We start from the raw sequence: 16,532 nt of genomic DNA, 5'->3' as shown, positions 1-16,532 counted from the left end.
ACTAAATCGGCCAAGGAATAACCGGCTACGGTATTTTTAAATTTTACTTCTATTTTATGCAATTATTATCATGTCTACAACTTTAAAAACATCGTTACGCGACAACCAGTGGACGGATTTTAGATTGGTCAACGGATTTGAATTTATTACGACCAGGACTATTTTTTTGCCACCTTGGCCGACTAAATCGGCCAAGGAATAACCGGCTACGGTATTTTTAAATTTTACTTCTATTTTATGCAATTATTATCATGTCTACAACTTTAAAATCACCGTTACGCGACAACCAGTGGACGGATTTTAGATTGGTCAACGGATTTGAATTTATTACGACCAGGACTATTTTTTTGCCACCTTGGCCGACTAAATCGGCCAAGGAATAACCGGCTACGGTATTTTTAAATTTTACTTCTATTTTATGCAATTATTATCATGTCTACAACTTTAAAAACATCGTTACGCGACAACCAGTGGATGGATTTTAGATTGGTCAACGTATTTGAGTTTATTACGACCAGGACTATTTTTTTGCCACCTTAGACGACTAAATCGGCTGAGGAATAGCCGAATACGATATTTTTAAACTTAACATGAAGAAAATTTGGGCCGATTATGTTCATCGGCCGAATCCGGCCGAAGTCGGCCGATTTCCGGCCGGCCGATAACGAAAACAGCTTGCTAATACTGTTCCAATTTGGTTACACTTTTAAGGGAAGGTTTATAAATGTCTTAGGGTTGGTTTTAGGCTTTGTTCCTGACCTCCATCAGACTCCCCAATAGGATAAGGATCAAACAACTAATATTCTAATATTATAGCTTCTAAAATCCTTATTTCTGAACCGATTTTTAAAAAATAAAGGTCTAGCAGCACAGTTATGGGACCTGGAAAACGATTAAAGCAATCGTTATATGCGTGGATTGAATCATAACAAAGATATTAAAAACCGCATGAAGATTTAGGGTTAGCAGAGTTATAAAATTTAAGAAAAAATTTAGCTCAAAGATATAAACTTTTCAGATAATTGGCAATTAAAATCCTTATTTGTATCATAAAAGGTAATAGCTGCACAATCATTCCAAATGTTAGAGCCATTTTAGAGAATATTGACTGCACTTACTGTACATCCCCTCATACGTCAGAGTTATATGTCATACTTTTACTTTTACTAACATATTAGAAAGAAATATATAATTTGATATCAAGGCATAAGAGCAAAAAGTGCTCCAATATGCCAAAAGAGTTTGCCTTATCATTTTTGTTTCATGAAGCCCCTTTGGACAGAGAGAGAGAGAGGGGACGGTTATGGGCTGTTTATTACACTAGTCCCCAGAGTTTTTTATAATAATGTACCTACGTACAAAACACTAGTTTTATATAGTAGCTTCACTACTAAAAAAAGCTTAATAACTGGCATATTAATAATATAGACAATTATTAGGTAAATTAGCTTTTATATACAGCTTGACTGACGGACAGACTGACAGACACTGGTATTATATAGTAGCTTTGCTGTATCAAAATAAAAATATGGTAAAATAGTTAAGCTACGCTTATATTTATCCTTGTCTTGCCTTAGTATTTGTATAAAAAATATTAACCCCCACCCCCCCCACTGTGAAAGTTGCTAACATGTAATTTCTACAATGAAGAAATGCAGCTACTCTATTATTAAAGTATGTTACTTCAATTATTTTTAAATTGAATTTTCTCTCTCTACCTACCTATCTATCTAAAACTTTGGCCTGATTCATTAGGTGACGTGGATTCACAATTTTTAGCGCAGCTTTTAATTCATTGGATAAGGGTTTTGATTATTTTTTTGTAAAGAAAAACTCAAATTTTGTTGTAATCTTTTTCATTTGTTGTATTTTGGACATAAATATCCTTGTTTTAAAATGAGGATCTCCCATCCATTCATTCTCTCTTACACATAGTAGTGTGTCTACAATTCCACACTTTTTTTAAAATGAAAATTAATTGGGATGAGAGGGACGCCATTTACAGTGTACAATGGGGCTACAAATATAACTGATATAACCTAACCTAACTAGGCTTTAGGTAATGATAAAAAAACAAAATTCAAAAAAGTTGGAGTGTACAATGTTGAAATAGAAGCAAAGTAGAAGGTATGGTTTAGAATGTTTTGACAACTAGCAAATTTAAAACTATTGGGGGGAATATAGACGCACCACCTACGTAAAGGCCCCATGTGTAGTTTTTACTCTAAATTTTTTCACACATTAATTTAAATTTAGGGGTTTACTATCTTTCCAATTAGGGATCTAAAGGGATAAGACAATGGCCAATAAATGGATGTGCATCCCCAATGATTATACACAAAACAACTCACTGTAGATTACAATTAATGTGTAAAAAGTTTGGACACTTAACTTAATAAACTAACCAATGAAAATTTGATTTATGTCTCCAAAGTTGTAACCAACGTATAAGAAAATGATTTATAAATCTTTGGGGACTAGGGTAATAAACAGCCCAAAGTCCACTCCCTCCTTGCTTTCCAATAGTGTGTCTACAGTTTAGCGCGCTTTAAATGGTGTAAACTGTCATACAAAATACATACGTCTGGGGTAAAGTAAAAAGTAAACTTTAACATTAAACCTGTTCTGGGTTGTATTCAATATTTTGATAGATCAAATTTGTAGGAATCTATTTTTTACTACATTTGAAAGTCATTTTATCGTGTGAAAATTGTTTAAATTTGAGACCCCCTTTTTTCTGACAATTTTTCTGTGTCATCATTAAATTTCCTCTTTGGGAAAAAAATATATAAGGGGGGGGTTTTTAATGCAACCATCTCGTAATCAGTGATTAAATGGCACTTAGAATTCGAATTTCGATCTGAAATTTTGCATGAGTAATCCTTGGTAGGTCTATTTTCCCTAAATCGAACAAAAAGTTAGAAAAGTAACGGCTGGCGGCTGGCAGCTCAGCCGTTTAGCCGTTTTTTGCCTATTTTCAGGGCAAATTCATCATTAATTACGTAAAAATCAACTTTTAAAAACATATTTTGGGTTTAATTCATGGTAAATGATAGCAATAAACATTTTTTAAATTTCTAGTACCAGCTGCTAAACGGCTAGAACCGGCTGAAAACGGCTGGGAGCTGCCAAGAGTATGAAGGGTAGATATGGGGTGTGACGTATCTAGGGGTAGGTTTTTATGGCTGCTGAGCTCAAAAATACTACCAAAAATAGTGGCCGCCCATCCATATGGCAGCTGGGTAACAGCTGCAGCTCAGCTGGGAACGGCCAAGAGTAGAATGAGTAGATAGGGCTTGTGACGTGTCTAGGGGTAGGTTTTTCAGGGTGCTGAGCTCAAAAATATTACCAAAAATAGTGGCGGCCTATCCATATGGCAGCTGGGTAACAGCTGCAGCTCAGCTGGGAGCGGCCAAGAGTAGAATGAGTAGATAGGGCTTGTGTCGTGTCTAGGGGTAGGTTTTTATGGGTGCTAAGCTCAAAAATTCTACCAAAAATAGTGGCGGCCCATCCATATGGCGGCTGGGTAACAGCTGCAGGTCAGCTGGGAGCGGCCAAGAGTAGAATGAGTACATAGGGCTTGTGACGTGTCTAGGGGTAGGTTTTTATGGGTGCTGAGCTCAAAAACACTACCAAAAATAGTAACGGCCCATCCATATGGCAGCTGAAAGCAGCCAAGAGTAGAAAGAATAGATAGGGATTGTGAGGTGTCTATGGGTAGGTTTTTATGGGTGCTAAGCTCAAAAAAAACTTAGTGGCGGCCCATCCATATGGCAGCCGAGTAACAGCTGCAGCTCAGCTGGGAGTGGCCAAAGGTAGAATGAATAGATAGGGCTTGTGATGTCTCTGGGTAGGTTTTTATGAATGCTGAGCTCAAAATTACTACCAAAAATAGTGGTGGTCTATCCAGATGGTTGCTGGGTAACAGGGGTATGTCTGGGCTCTAAAATATTATCAAAAATAGTGGCGGCCCATCCATAATCCATATTGCAGCTTGGTAACAGCTGCAGCTCAGCTGGGAGCAGCCAAGAATAAAATGAGTACATAGGGCTTGTGACGTGTCAAGGGGTAGGTTTTAATGGGTGCTAAGCTCAAAAAAAAACTACCAAAAATAGTGGTGGCCCATCCATATGGTTGCTGGGTAACAGCTGCAGCTGTGCAGTAAACCGTTGTTTAAGACTCAGCTGTTAGCACTTTTTGGGACTAATATGGATGAGCCGTCACTATTTTTGGAAGTATTTTTGAGCTCAGCAGCCATAAAAACCTACCTCTAGACACGTCACAAGCCCTATGTACTCATTTTACTCATGGTCTCCCAGCTGAACTGCCGCTGTTACCCAGCTGCCATATGGATGGGCCGCAACTTTTTTAGGTAGCATTTTTGAGCTCAGCACCCATAAAAACCTAACCCTAGACATGTCACAAGCCCTATGTACTCATTCTACTCTTGTCTGCTCCCAGCTGAGCTGCAGCTGTTACCCAGCTGCCATATGGATGAGCCGCAACTATTTTTGGAAGTATTTTTGAGCTCAGCAGCCATAAAAACCTACCCCTAGTCACGTCACAAGCCATATCTACCCTTCATACTCTTAACAGCTCCCATCCGTTTTCAGCCGGTTCTAGCTGTTTAGCAGCTGGTACTGAAAATTTTAAAAATGTTTATTGCTATCATTTACCATGAATTAAACCAAAAATAAGTTTTTAGGTAGCATAAAAACCTACCTCTAGACACATCACAAGCCCTATCTACTCATTCTACTCTTGGCCGCTCCCAGCTGACCTGCAGCTGTTACCCAGCTGCCATATGGATGGGCCGCCACTATTTTTGGTAGTATTTTTGAGCTTAGCACCAATAAAAACCTACTCCTAGACACGACACAAGCCCTATCTACTCATTCTACTCTTGGCCGCTTCTAGCTGAGCAGCAGCTGTTACCCAGCTGCCATATTAATGGGCCGCAACTATTTTAGGTAGTATTTTTGAGCTTAGCACCCATAAAAACCTACCCCTAGACACGTCACAAGCCCTATATACTCATTCTACTCTTGGCTGTTCCCAGCTGAGCTGCAGCTGTTACCCAGCTGCCATATGGATGGGCGGCCACTATTTTTGGAAGTATTTTTGAGCTCAGCAGCCATAAAAACCTACCCATAGACACGTCACAAGCCATATCTACCCTTCATATTCTTGGCAGCTCCCAGCCGTTTTCAGCTGGTTCTAGCCGTTTAGCAGCTGGTACTAGAAATTTAAAAAATGGTTATTGCTAGGTATTATTTACCATGAATTAAACCAAAAACAAGTTTTTAAAAGTTGATTCCTACGTAATTGATGATAAATTTGCCCTGAAAATAGGCAAAAAACGGCTGAACGGCTGAGCTGCCAGCCGCTACTTTTCCAACTTTTTGTTCAATTTAGGGAAAATAGACCTACCAAGGATTATTCATGCAAAATTTCAGATCAAAATTCGAATTCTAAGTGCCATTTAATCACTGATTACGAGATGGTTGCATTAAAAACCCCCCCCTTTGGTCTTAGAAAATAATCATAATATCTTTTAAAATTTAAATCCTAAATTAAGACTATTATAATGTATATCAATTTACTACTTAGAATCTATGAGATCCCAGATTAGCTTTACTTTTCTTAACAGGTAAATATTTGAAAGTATTTTTTAGAATAAAAAGATTCCACATGTTTTTCTTGGAGGTTAGAATTACAGGATATGTTGTAAAACAAGGATGACAACATCTGTAAAAGCTAATATAAATATAAATGTTTAAATTAAGAAGCTACTAAGAAAAATTTGAGAAAGGTTAAAAAGTTTTGAGTAAGTTCGAACATTTTACCAAGTAGCGCCTATACTATATGTAGCACAGGAATTTTAAAAAACGTTTTAAAACCCTGTAGATTGATTGATATATTGATAGAATGATTAATTGAAATATTAATAGATATATTGATTAATTGATTGATAGATTTATTATTTGATAGATTGTTTGATACATTAATTGATAATAGATTCATTGATTCATTGATAGAATTGATAGATCATTTATAGATTCATAGATTGATATATTGTTTAATAGATTGATAGTTAGATTGATGATATATTGATTGATAGATTGATTGAATGAGTGAAAGATTAATTGATTTAGAATGATTGATAAATTGACTCATTAATTTATACATTGAGAGATAGATTGATTGATTTTTTTTATTGTACTTATATATTTAGTATCAGCCCGCCTGTATAGAGAACCAGTGAGCAAGTCTAACAGACCAATAGTCATGAATGCCATAGAATTTGTTGTCTTCCCGGGGGCTGTCAATAGAGAAACAAGGTCAGTGCTTGGGTTAGGTCGAAATTGAATTTTTTTATTTAGATGTAGTACCTATAGGACTAGGCTAGCTAGGATAGCCTAAAACCTTTCAGAGACATGTGTTTAGTTCCCCTTGAAAGGAGAACGCAATTGGTTTGGTGGTTATCTAAGTGGGATTTTTAAGGACAAACCAAAAAAGTTTTCTTTTTATATAGGGTGAATTAACACTAAATACATTTTTTTTGTAAGTTAGTCTGTCATCTATGCAACAAAAGACATAAAACTTATCTGCTTATTATTTGATTTTTTGGCATAAGTAGGTGTTCCTTCTTTACTTTACTTTTTTTTACCACTGAACATCTGCTTTATCATGAACTTTTTCTGGTTGTCTATATCTATTGGATTTTTTGTGCTCCTCTACTTATGGATGTTATCATTCTTGTCAGAGACTGAGCTGTTTATAATACTATTCCCCAAAGTTTTATAATAACGTTTTCTTATTCGTTGGCTTAACAACTTTAGGGACTGTTATTGAATTTTTATTTTTTGGATAGTGTTCAAATGTTTCAACCACTAATTTTAGGATGCGCCTGTTGGAGGAGATAGAGAGGTGTGACTGTCCACATTTCCTTCTTCTCTTCCGAGACAATCGTCTACAGTTCAGAGCTCTGTACGCTTTCTACCCGGACACTGAAGAGGTAATCATTAATCTTTCATTGATTAATTGATGGATTGAGTTTTTGATTCATAGTTAGACTAAATCTACCATTATTTTTGGATTGATTGTTTGATTGATTCGTTGATTGATACATTAATTGATTCATTGATTAATGCATTTATGATTTAATTAATTTATTGATTGATTCAATTGATTTATTGATTGATAAATTGATATTGATTGATTAATCATTTTATTCAACAATTGATTCTAAGATTAATTCATTGATTGATTCATTGATTGATCAATTGATTTATGCATTGATTGATTCATCAATTGATTCATTGATTGATAAATTGATTTATGCATTGATTGATTCATCAATTGATTCTATGATTGATAAATTGATTTATGCATTGAATGATTAATCAATTGATTCATCAATTGATTCAACAATAGATTGATAGGTTTACTGAATATATTGATAGATTGACTAATAGTTTGATAAAAATAAATAGATAAATTGATTAAATAATAGATAGATTGATTAATTAATAGATTTATAGATTGTTGTAAAAATAGATGTATTGATTCTTTCAATAAAAGATTGTGAGATTGTTTGATTAATAATTGATAGATTGCGTTAATAAGGGGGGGGGGGGAAGTTTGTACAGTTATAGGAAATGAAATTCAGTACCAAATTTTGCCCTGGCCGTTTGGGCTTGTTTTTATAGTTATCAACCTAATTCTTTTTGTAAGCGCTCTTATATGATTGCATCTACCTGTAAAACTTTAAAAATTGAATTTTGGGACTTTCCCTTAAAGGGGCTAGTGGAGCAAAAGACCCCCAAACACTAAAATTTTAAGTTCTGAGTCTATTTTCTGAGATATTGAGACGATTTTTTTAATGAAAACACTTTTTAACAAAACCGAACTAAATAGCCAATACAAATTTCATTTTGGGACTTTCCTTCTAGGTGCTAGTGGAGCAAAAGGCCCCCCAAACACTAAAATTTTAAGTTCTGAGCCTATTTTCAGAGATATTGAGACGATTTTTTTAGTGCAAACTTTTTTCACAAAACCGAACTAAATAGCCATTACAAATTTCATTTTGGGACTTTCCCTTAAAGGGGCTAGTGGAGCAAAAGACCCCCCAAACACTAAAATTTTAAGTTCTGAGCCTATTTTCAGAGATATTGAGATGATTTTTTTTATGAAAACTTTTTTTCTCAAAACCGAACTAAGTAGCCATTACAAATTTCATTTTGGGACTTTCCCTTAAAGGGGTTAGTGGAGCAAAAGCCCCCCTAACACTAAAATTTTAAGTTCTGAGCCTATTTTCAGAGATATTGAGACGATTTTTTTAATGAAAACACTTTTTAACAAAACCGAACTAAGTAGCCAATACAAATTTCATTTTGGGACTTTCCTTCTATGGGCTAGTGGAGCAAAAGGCCCCCCAAACACTGAAATTTTAAGTTCTGAGCCTATTTTTAGAGATATTGAGATGATTTTTTTAATAAAAGCATTTTTAACAAAACCGAACTAAGTCGTTATTACAAATTTCATTTTGGGACTTTCGTTCTAGGGAATAGTAGAGCAAAAGACCCCAAAACACTAAAATTTTAAGTTCTGAGCCTATTTTCAGAGATATTGAGATGATTTTTTTAATGAAAACATTTTTAACCAAACCGAACTAAGTAGCCAATACAAATTTCATTTTGGGACTTTCCTTCCAGGGGCTAGTGTAGCAAAAGACCCCCAAACACTAAAATTTTATCTTCTGATTATTTATTTCAGTTATTTGAAAAAAATTTTCATTAAAAAAATCAGCCATAATATCTTTAAAAATAAGCTCAGAACTTAAAATTTAAGTGTTTGGGGGCCTTTTGCTCCACTAGTCCCTAGAAGGAAAGTCCCAAAATAAAATTTGCAATGGCTACTTAGTTCGGTTTTGTTAAAAATATTTTCATTTAAAAAGATCATCTCAATATCTCTGAAAATAGGCTCAGAACTTAAAATTTTAGTGTTTGGGGGCCTTTTGCTCCACTAGTCCCTAGAAGGAAAGTCCCAAAATGAAATTTGTAATGGCTACTAAGTTTGTTTTCTTTAAAAATATTTTTATTAAAAAAAATCGTTTCAATATCTCTAAAAATAGGCTCAGAACTTAAAATTTCAGTGTTTGGGGGGCCTTTTGGCTCCACTAGTCCCTAAAAGGAAAGTCCCAAAATAAAATCTGTAATGGTTCCTTAATTCGGTTTTGTTAAAAATGTTTTCATTAAAAAAATTATCTCATATCTCTAAAAATAGGCTCAGAACTTAAAATTTCAGTGTTTGGGGGGCCTTTTGCTCCACTCATCCCTAGAAGGAAAGTCCCAAAATAAAATCTGTAATGGTTCCTTAATTCGGTTTTGTTAAAAATGTTTTCATTAAAAAAATAATCTCATATCTCTAAAAATAGGCTCACAACTTAAAATTTCAGTGTTTGGGGGGCCTTTTGCTACACTAGTGCCTAGAAGGAAAGTCCCAAAATAAAATCTGTAATGGTTCCTTGATTCGGTTTTGTTAAAAATGTTTTCTTTAAAAAAATCATCTCATATCTCTAAAAATAGGCTCAGAACTTAAAATTTCAGTGTTTTAGGGTCTTTTGCTCAACTAGCCCCTAGAAGGAAAGTCCCAAAATGAAATTTATAATGGCTACTTAGTTCGGTTTTGTTAAAAATATTTTCATTTAAAAAATCATCTCAATATCTCTAAAAATAGGCTCAGAACTTAAAATTTTAGTGTTTGGGGGGCCTTTTGCTCCACTAGCACCTAGAAGGAAAGTCCCAAAATGAAATTTGTATTGGCTACTTAGTTCGGTTTTGTTAAAAATTGTTTTCATTAAAAAAATCATCTCAATATCTCTGAAAATAGGCTCAGAATTTAAAATTTTAGTGTTTGGGGGTCTTTTGCTCCACTAGCCCCTTTAAGGGAAAGTCCCAAAATTCAATTTTTAAAGTTTTACAGGTAGATGCAATCATATAAGAGCGCTTACAAAAAGAATTAGGTTGATAACTATAAAAACAAAAAAAATCATCTCAATATCTCTAAAAATAGGCTCAGAACTTAAACTTTTAGTGTTTGGGGGGCCTTTTGCTCCACTAGCACGTAGAACGAAAGTCCCAAAATGAAATTTGTAATAACGACTTAGTTCGGTTTTGTTAAAAATTGTTTTCATTAAAAAAATCGTCTCAATATCTCTGAAAATAGGCTCAGAATTTAAAATTTTAATGTTTGGGGGGTCTTTTGCTCCACTAGCCTCTTTAAGGGAAAGTCCCAATATGAAATTTGTATTGGCTACTTAGTTCGGTTTTGTGTAAAAAGTTTTCATAAAAAAAATCATCTCAATATCTCTGAAAATAGGCTCAAAACTTAAAATTTTAGTGTTTGGGGGGCCTTTTGCTCCACTAGTCCCTAGAAGGAAAGTCCCAAAATGAAATTTGTATTGGTTATTTAGTTCGGTTTTGTTATAAAGTGTTTTCATTAAAAAAATCGTCTCAATATCTCTGAAAATAGGCTCAGAATTTAAAATTTTAGTGTTTGGGGGGTCTTTTGCTCCACTAGCCCCTTTAAGGGAAAGTCCTAAAATGAAATTTGTAATGGCTACTTAGTTTGGTTTAGTGTAAAAAGTTTTCATAAAAAAATCATCTCAATATCTCAGAAAATAGACTCAGAACTTAAAATTTTAGTGTTTGGGGGTCTTTTGCTCCACTAGCCCCTTTAAAGGAAAGTCCCAAAATTCAATTTTTAAAGTTTTACAGGTAGATCCAATCATATAAGAGCGCTTACAAAAAGAATTAGGTTGATAACTATAAAAACAAGCCCAAACGGCCAGGGCAAAATTTGGTACTGAATTTCATTTCCTATAACTGTACAAACTTCCCCCCCCCTTGATTGTTTCATTTTTAAAAAATAGAATGATTGATAGATTTACTGATAGATTGATAGATTTACTGAAGAGATTGATAGATTGTCAGATAGTTTAATGGATTGATTGATCGATAGAATGATAGATGAATAGTTTGAAGTATATTTTACCCAAAGCACAAAAATAGTTTTTTCTTGCATGGTATTATAAACAGCTTTCCGCGGTTATAAAATGTACATCAGCATCTCGGGGCTAGAAAACTGTTTTTAATCTTATTTTTATATACATAGAAAACTGGATATAATACAATGTTGTACATAGTCTTTTTGTATGGATGAGAACCGGTTCTTATCCACCGGATATTAATTGGATTTAAATGAATACAAGAAAATATTTTACTTTTTTTAGGTGTTTAAAATTTATGGAAACGGGCCGAAACAAATTGTGGATAACATGATAGACAACTATTATAAATACAATTCAGGAACATAATTTTATCAACCAATAGGAACTCTAGATTTAGTCATGTGATCTTTATTCAATCAATAGGAACTCTAGATTTTATCATGTGGTAGTTATATAACCAATAGGAGCCTTTGATTTATTCATGTGATCTTATTCAACCAATAGGAGCTTTAGATTTAGTCATGTGAACTTATTTAACCAATAGCTTTAGATTTAGTCATGTGATCTTATTCAACCAATAGGAGCTTTTGATTTATTTATGTGATCGTTATTCAACCAATGAGAGCTTTCAATTTTAGGAACTCTAGATTTTATCATGTGGTTGTTATATAACCAATAGGAGCCTTTGATTTAGTCATGTGATCTTATTCAACCAATAGGAGCTTTAGATTTAGTCATGTGAACTTATTTAACCAATAGCTTTAGATTTAGTCATGTGATCTTATTCAACCAATAGGAGCCTTTGATATATTAATGTGATCTTTATTTAACTAATAGGACATTTAAGTCATGTGATCTTTATTCTATTATATAAAGTAGTAGGGTTTTCTTTCTGTTGCGAAGAATCTCACTAACCGCTGTTCTGCTGATATGGTTCTCCTTTACAGGGAAGCTTCTTTTAGGTCAAGGGAAGGTTTTTAACTATTTTAGGGAAGGGTATCCCCGATTCAACACCCTTCCAAAAATGTATCCCCCCCCAAAAAAACCTTTTTTTACTTTAAAAAAAAATTATTTTTGACTTTTCCCCCTGGCACCTTAAGTGCCCCTAGAATAATTACCCAATATTATTACTACTGAAATCCTACGTGACCATAGAACTTTGGGTACTTGGGAACCACTTGATAAACCTGATGCAGATATTATAGGCTTTGTCTTGATATTAGGAGCCAAGCCCCTCTTCACCCCCCTGGAGAGTGGGGGGGGGGGTTAAGACCTCTCCTGAAAATGGACATAACTTAATACATCTTCCTCCATTGTCTTATCCCTCAAGAATCTACCTATCTATCTATCTATCTTTCTTTCTTTCTTTGTTTCTAATCTATATATCTATCTTTCTTTCTTTCTTTCTTTCTTTCTATCTATCTATTGATCTATCTATCTATCAATTTATCTTTCTATTGATATATTTATCTATCTTTCTTTCTATCTATCTATCTATCTATTCATCTCTCTATTCATCTCTCTATTCATCTATCTATCTATTTATCAATCTATCTATATATCTATCTATCTATCTATCCAGGGGCGTCCAAGCTTTTTTTTGGGGTGGGGGTAAATTTTTTTTAAGGGGGGGGGGATAATATAAGAGTATATATTAAAATTGTGTCACTTGTGTCTGTAGGTGGAAAGAAATTTACCCAAATCCACACGAAGCACTTAACTGTTACAATCGATGCCTTTACAATCCACAATGGTCTCTGGTTGGGCAAGAAAACGAGGCTCCCAGACAAGAAGGGCCTACCATTGGTCATCTAGATGGTGTGCTGGCCTACTATTGGTCATTTAAAAAAAGCTGGCCTACCATTGGTTAATTAGATTTAATATTGAACTACAATTGGTCATTTAGATTGTGTGCTGGCCTACTATTGGTCAATTAGATAGAAAACTGACCTACTATTGGTTATTTACATTTTTACTGGCCTGTCATTGGTCAGTTAATTTAAGTGTCCTGGCCTCTCATTGGTCAGTTAATTTAATAGTCCTGGCCTCTCATTGGTCAGTTAATTTAATCATCCTGGCCTTTTATTTGCTAATTTTATAGTTACACCTGATTGGTCATAGTAATTATATGATTTTCTGGCCAATGATTGGTCAGTTTAATAGTAATTTTGAAAAGATTACTTCTGATTGGCCACAGAATATTGATAAAAATTGTTTCTTTTAGGCCTTGGTAGGTATTGTTTAAAACAAATAACAAAAAAAGCTTAAACTATCCTTTTAAGTTGCAAAACTATCCAAATCTTGATCATAAAAAGATATTGTGGGTCTTTTTCGCATAATTCCTTAAAGTTGGGTGTTGTGTTACAGTCAAATGCTCTTAATACGTCACACAGAGAGAGATGGGACAATGGGATGTTTATTACTCTAGTTCCCAAAGTTTTATAATAACGTGTTCTTATTCGTTGGCCTAACAACTTTGGGAACTATAGTGAATTTTGATTGGTTAATTTATTTGGTTGAGTGTTTAAACGTTTTAACCACTAATTTAAATCAACAGAAGGGGTAACTTTGTGTTTCATCATCGGGATGTCCATCAATTTATCGGCCATTGTCTTATACCTTTATTTTTTGAATATATTTCACTGTTCCATGGCCCGATGAAAAAAGTTTATTTTAGTGTTAGGCAAAAATGACTTTGCAATTGTATCAGTAAGTAGGTCCAATAACACCTCTGCTAATTTTAAAAACCAACTAATCTAACTTTTGAGATAATTCTATTTGAAAATTTTAAGTTCAATTTTCATCCTCTAGGAGTTACAATCATGACAAGAAAAGCAAATATTGTTATTTAAAATTTTGAACAAGTTTGCTTTTATAAAGTTCTTGATAAAACCACTCCTGAAGGGAGTTAATTAATCAATGGCCATTTTTATCAGTTGCTTTGCTAAGGTCACGGAAATTCAGCCTTAAATAAATTATATATAGAGTGGTTTTATGAACAACTTCATAAAAGCAAAGTTGTAAAGAATTGAAAAGTATGAATATTTGTTTTTCTTATCATGGATGAGTGGAAGCTTTTAGGGGATCAAATTTGAACTTGAAATTTTCAAACTTAAAATTTTTCATAAAATAGATTTAGTTTGATTTTAAAATTAGCTTAATAAGAGCATTTGACTACAACCCAACACTAATAGTGTTGGACTAATATTTGATCATAATAATAGTGTAAAAAACTAGAGGGGGAAGGGATTAAATAACTGTATCTCCCAATCCCAATGACCTTGTGCCGACTCTCAATTGGGTCTTTGAAAATTAACCAACAATGTCAAGAATATTAACACAGCCAAGTAGCAGAAAACATTTTGCTAGCAGACGAAAAGGGTCATTTGAAAAGTGAGGCAGGTAGATTATCTGTATACAATAATCTATATTATAGATATGTCGTTATAATTAAGAATACTTTGACTTAATAAGAGCATTTGACTACAACCCAACACCTAACTTTAAAGAATTACGCAAAATAACAATCCTCTTATTATAAATTCGCTGATTTTGAAATGAAAAAGTGGTTAGATATAAAATTGTGTCGTGTCTGTTTGAGTGGAATAGTTATTTATACAATCGTGTTATAGACATCTATCCGCGGATATTAAAATAAAAAATTGTAAAGTTTAAATTAGTTTTTTATTAGCCTAGAAATGCCTAAGACACGGGCTTAAAACTGGTTTTAATGTTATGATTTTTATTTTAGTATTCATGGAAGCATGTCTGTAATACGATGTTATACATGATTTTTCAGTATGACTGACCAAACCGGTTCAAATCCAGCGGATATTTATCGGTTTCGAAGCCATACTGGAAAAGGTTATATGTAATATTTCCCTTGTAAAATAGGAAAAAAATTGTAATATTTATTTTTAAAAATTTCTGTATTACTTAGCTTAAACTAAAAAGCTCCATTTTAGTAAAGAATAGAACTTTTTTTAAAATATTTTTTTTGTAATTCAGCATTTTTTTGCGTTTGAAACACTACTCCTGTGATGCTATAAGGTCAGGGATCTAAAGGGATAAGACAATGGCCAATAAATTTATGTACATACTTAATAATGATACACAAAATTGCCCCTTATGTAGATTTTGATAGTGGTTGATTGAAATGTTTAGATACTCAACTGAATCAACCAACCAATTAAGATTCAATATAGGTTCCCAAAGTTATTAAGCCAACGAATAAGGAAACGTTATTATAAAACTTTGGGGACTAGTGTAATAAACAGTCCAATGTCACCTCCCTTCCTGGGATTTTCATTTAAATTTGTTTTATGTGTTTTTTTCCAAGTAGAGGCTGTTTATTACACTAGTCCCCAAAGTTTTATGATAACTTTTTTATTCGTTAGTTCAATAATTTTAGTGACTTGAATTTTGATTGGTTTGTTTAGACGATTCAACTACCATTATACACAAAGGGTAAACTGTATATCATCATTGGGAATGTACTTAAATTTATCGGCCATTGTCTTATCCCTTTAGATCCCTAGTTACTCCACTTTTCTTTTACAATGTACTACATTTTGTAAATCTCAAAATTCCACATTTTGCATTTATTTTTGGAATTCTTAGATCATCAATGATAATTATGTACCTTTTTATTATTGTTTGCAGGGCTCGGCAGCTATCAACCAGTCTGCAGGGCTCGGCAGCTGTCAACCAGTCACTATCAATATAAAGAACCTTTTGTTTCTTTCTCTCTCTAACTTTATATCTCTCCTTCCCTCTTTCTCTCTCTCTAACTTTATATCTCTCCTTCCCTCTTTCTCTCTCTCTATCTTTATATCTCTCCTTCCCTCTTTCTCTCTCTCTAACTTTATATCTCTCCTTCCCTCTTTCTCTCTCTCTATCTTTATATCTCTCCTTCCCTCTTTCTCTCTCTCAAGTTTTTTCTTTTTGTCTATCTCTCTCTAACTCTTTCTTTATCTATCTCGGGGCTTGGCACCTTTCTTGGCCAGCCATCAACTAGTCGTTATGGATGCTATCAATATTAAGAACTTTCTTTCTCTCTCTCTTTCTCTCTCGCTTTCTTTCCCTCTCCCTATGTACCTACATTTTCATTTCTAGCTCTTTCTCTAAAATTTATGTACCTACGTCTTTCTTTCTATCTTTAGCTCTTTCTCTAAAATTTATATCTTTTTTCTCTCGCTTTCTCTTTCTCTCTCTAGAGCACTTTCCCTCCCACCCTTCTCTCTCTCCCTCTCATTCTATCTCTCTCTCTCTCTCTCTCTCTCTCTCTCTCTCTCTCTCTCTCTATGTACCTACGTCTTACTTTCTATCTTTCTCTCTTTCTCTAAAATTTGTCTTTTCCCTTTCTCTCTCTAGCTCTTTCTTTCTCTCTCTCTTCTCTCTCTCTCTCTGCAAGCACACCCCATCCCCCTCAGAAAAAATATTTAGGCTGCAAAACAACTTTAATTTGGCGGCTGGCTGGTGGCTGTTTGGCAGCTGTAAAGACCTGTTTTTATGCAAA

General features: G+C 34.0%; 1 long non-coding RNA gene across 1 annotated transcript; it reads right to left on the bottom strand.

Moving 5' to 3' along the window:
- Window positions 1-15,933: 15,933 nt before the first annotated feature.
- Window positions 15,934-16,285, bottom strand: LOC145307147 (uncharacterized). Its single transcript, XR_013875316.1, has 2 exons — window positions 16,153-16,285; window positions 15,934-16,111 (listed from the first exon to the last, which is right to left on the bottom strand). It is a non-coding gene; the product is annotated as an uncharacterized LOC145307147 (long non-coding RNA).
- Window positions 16,286-16,532: the final 247 nt, after the last annotated feature.

The sequence above is a fragment of the Acartia tonsa genome, chromosome 15, assembly GCF_053477335.1.
Source record: "Acartia tonsa isolate MP-2025a chromosome 15, ASM5347733v1, whole genome shotgun sequence".
Classification (NCBI taxonomy): Eukaryota; Metazoa; Arthropoda; class Copepoda; order Calanoida; family Acartiidae; genus Acartia; species Acartia tonsa.
This window is presented reverse-complemented; position numbering and strand designations above follow the sequence as displayed.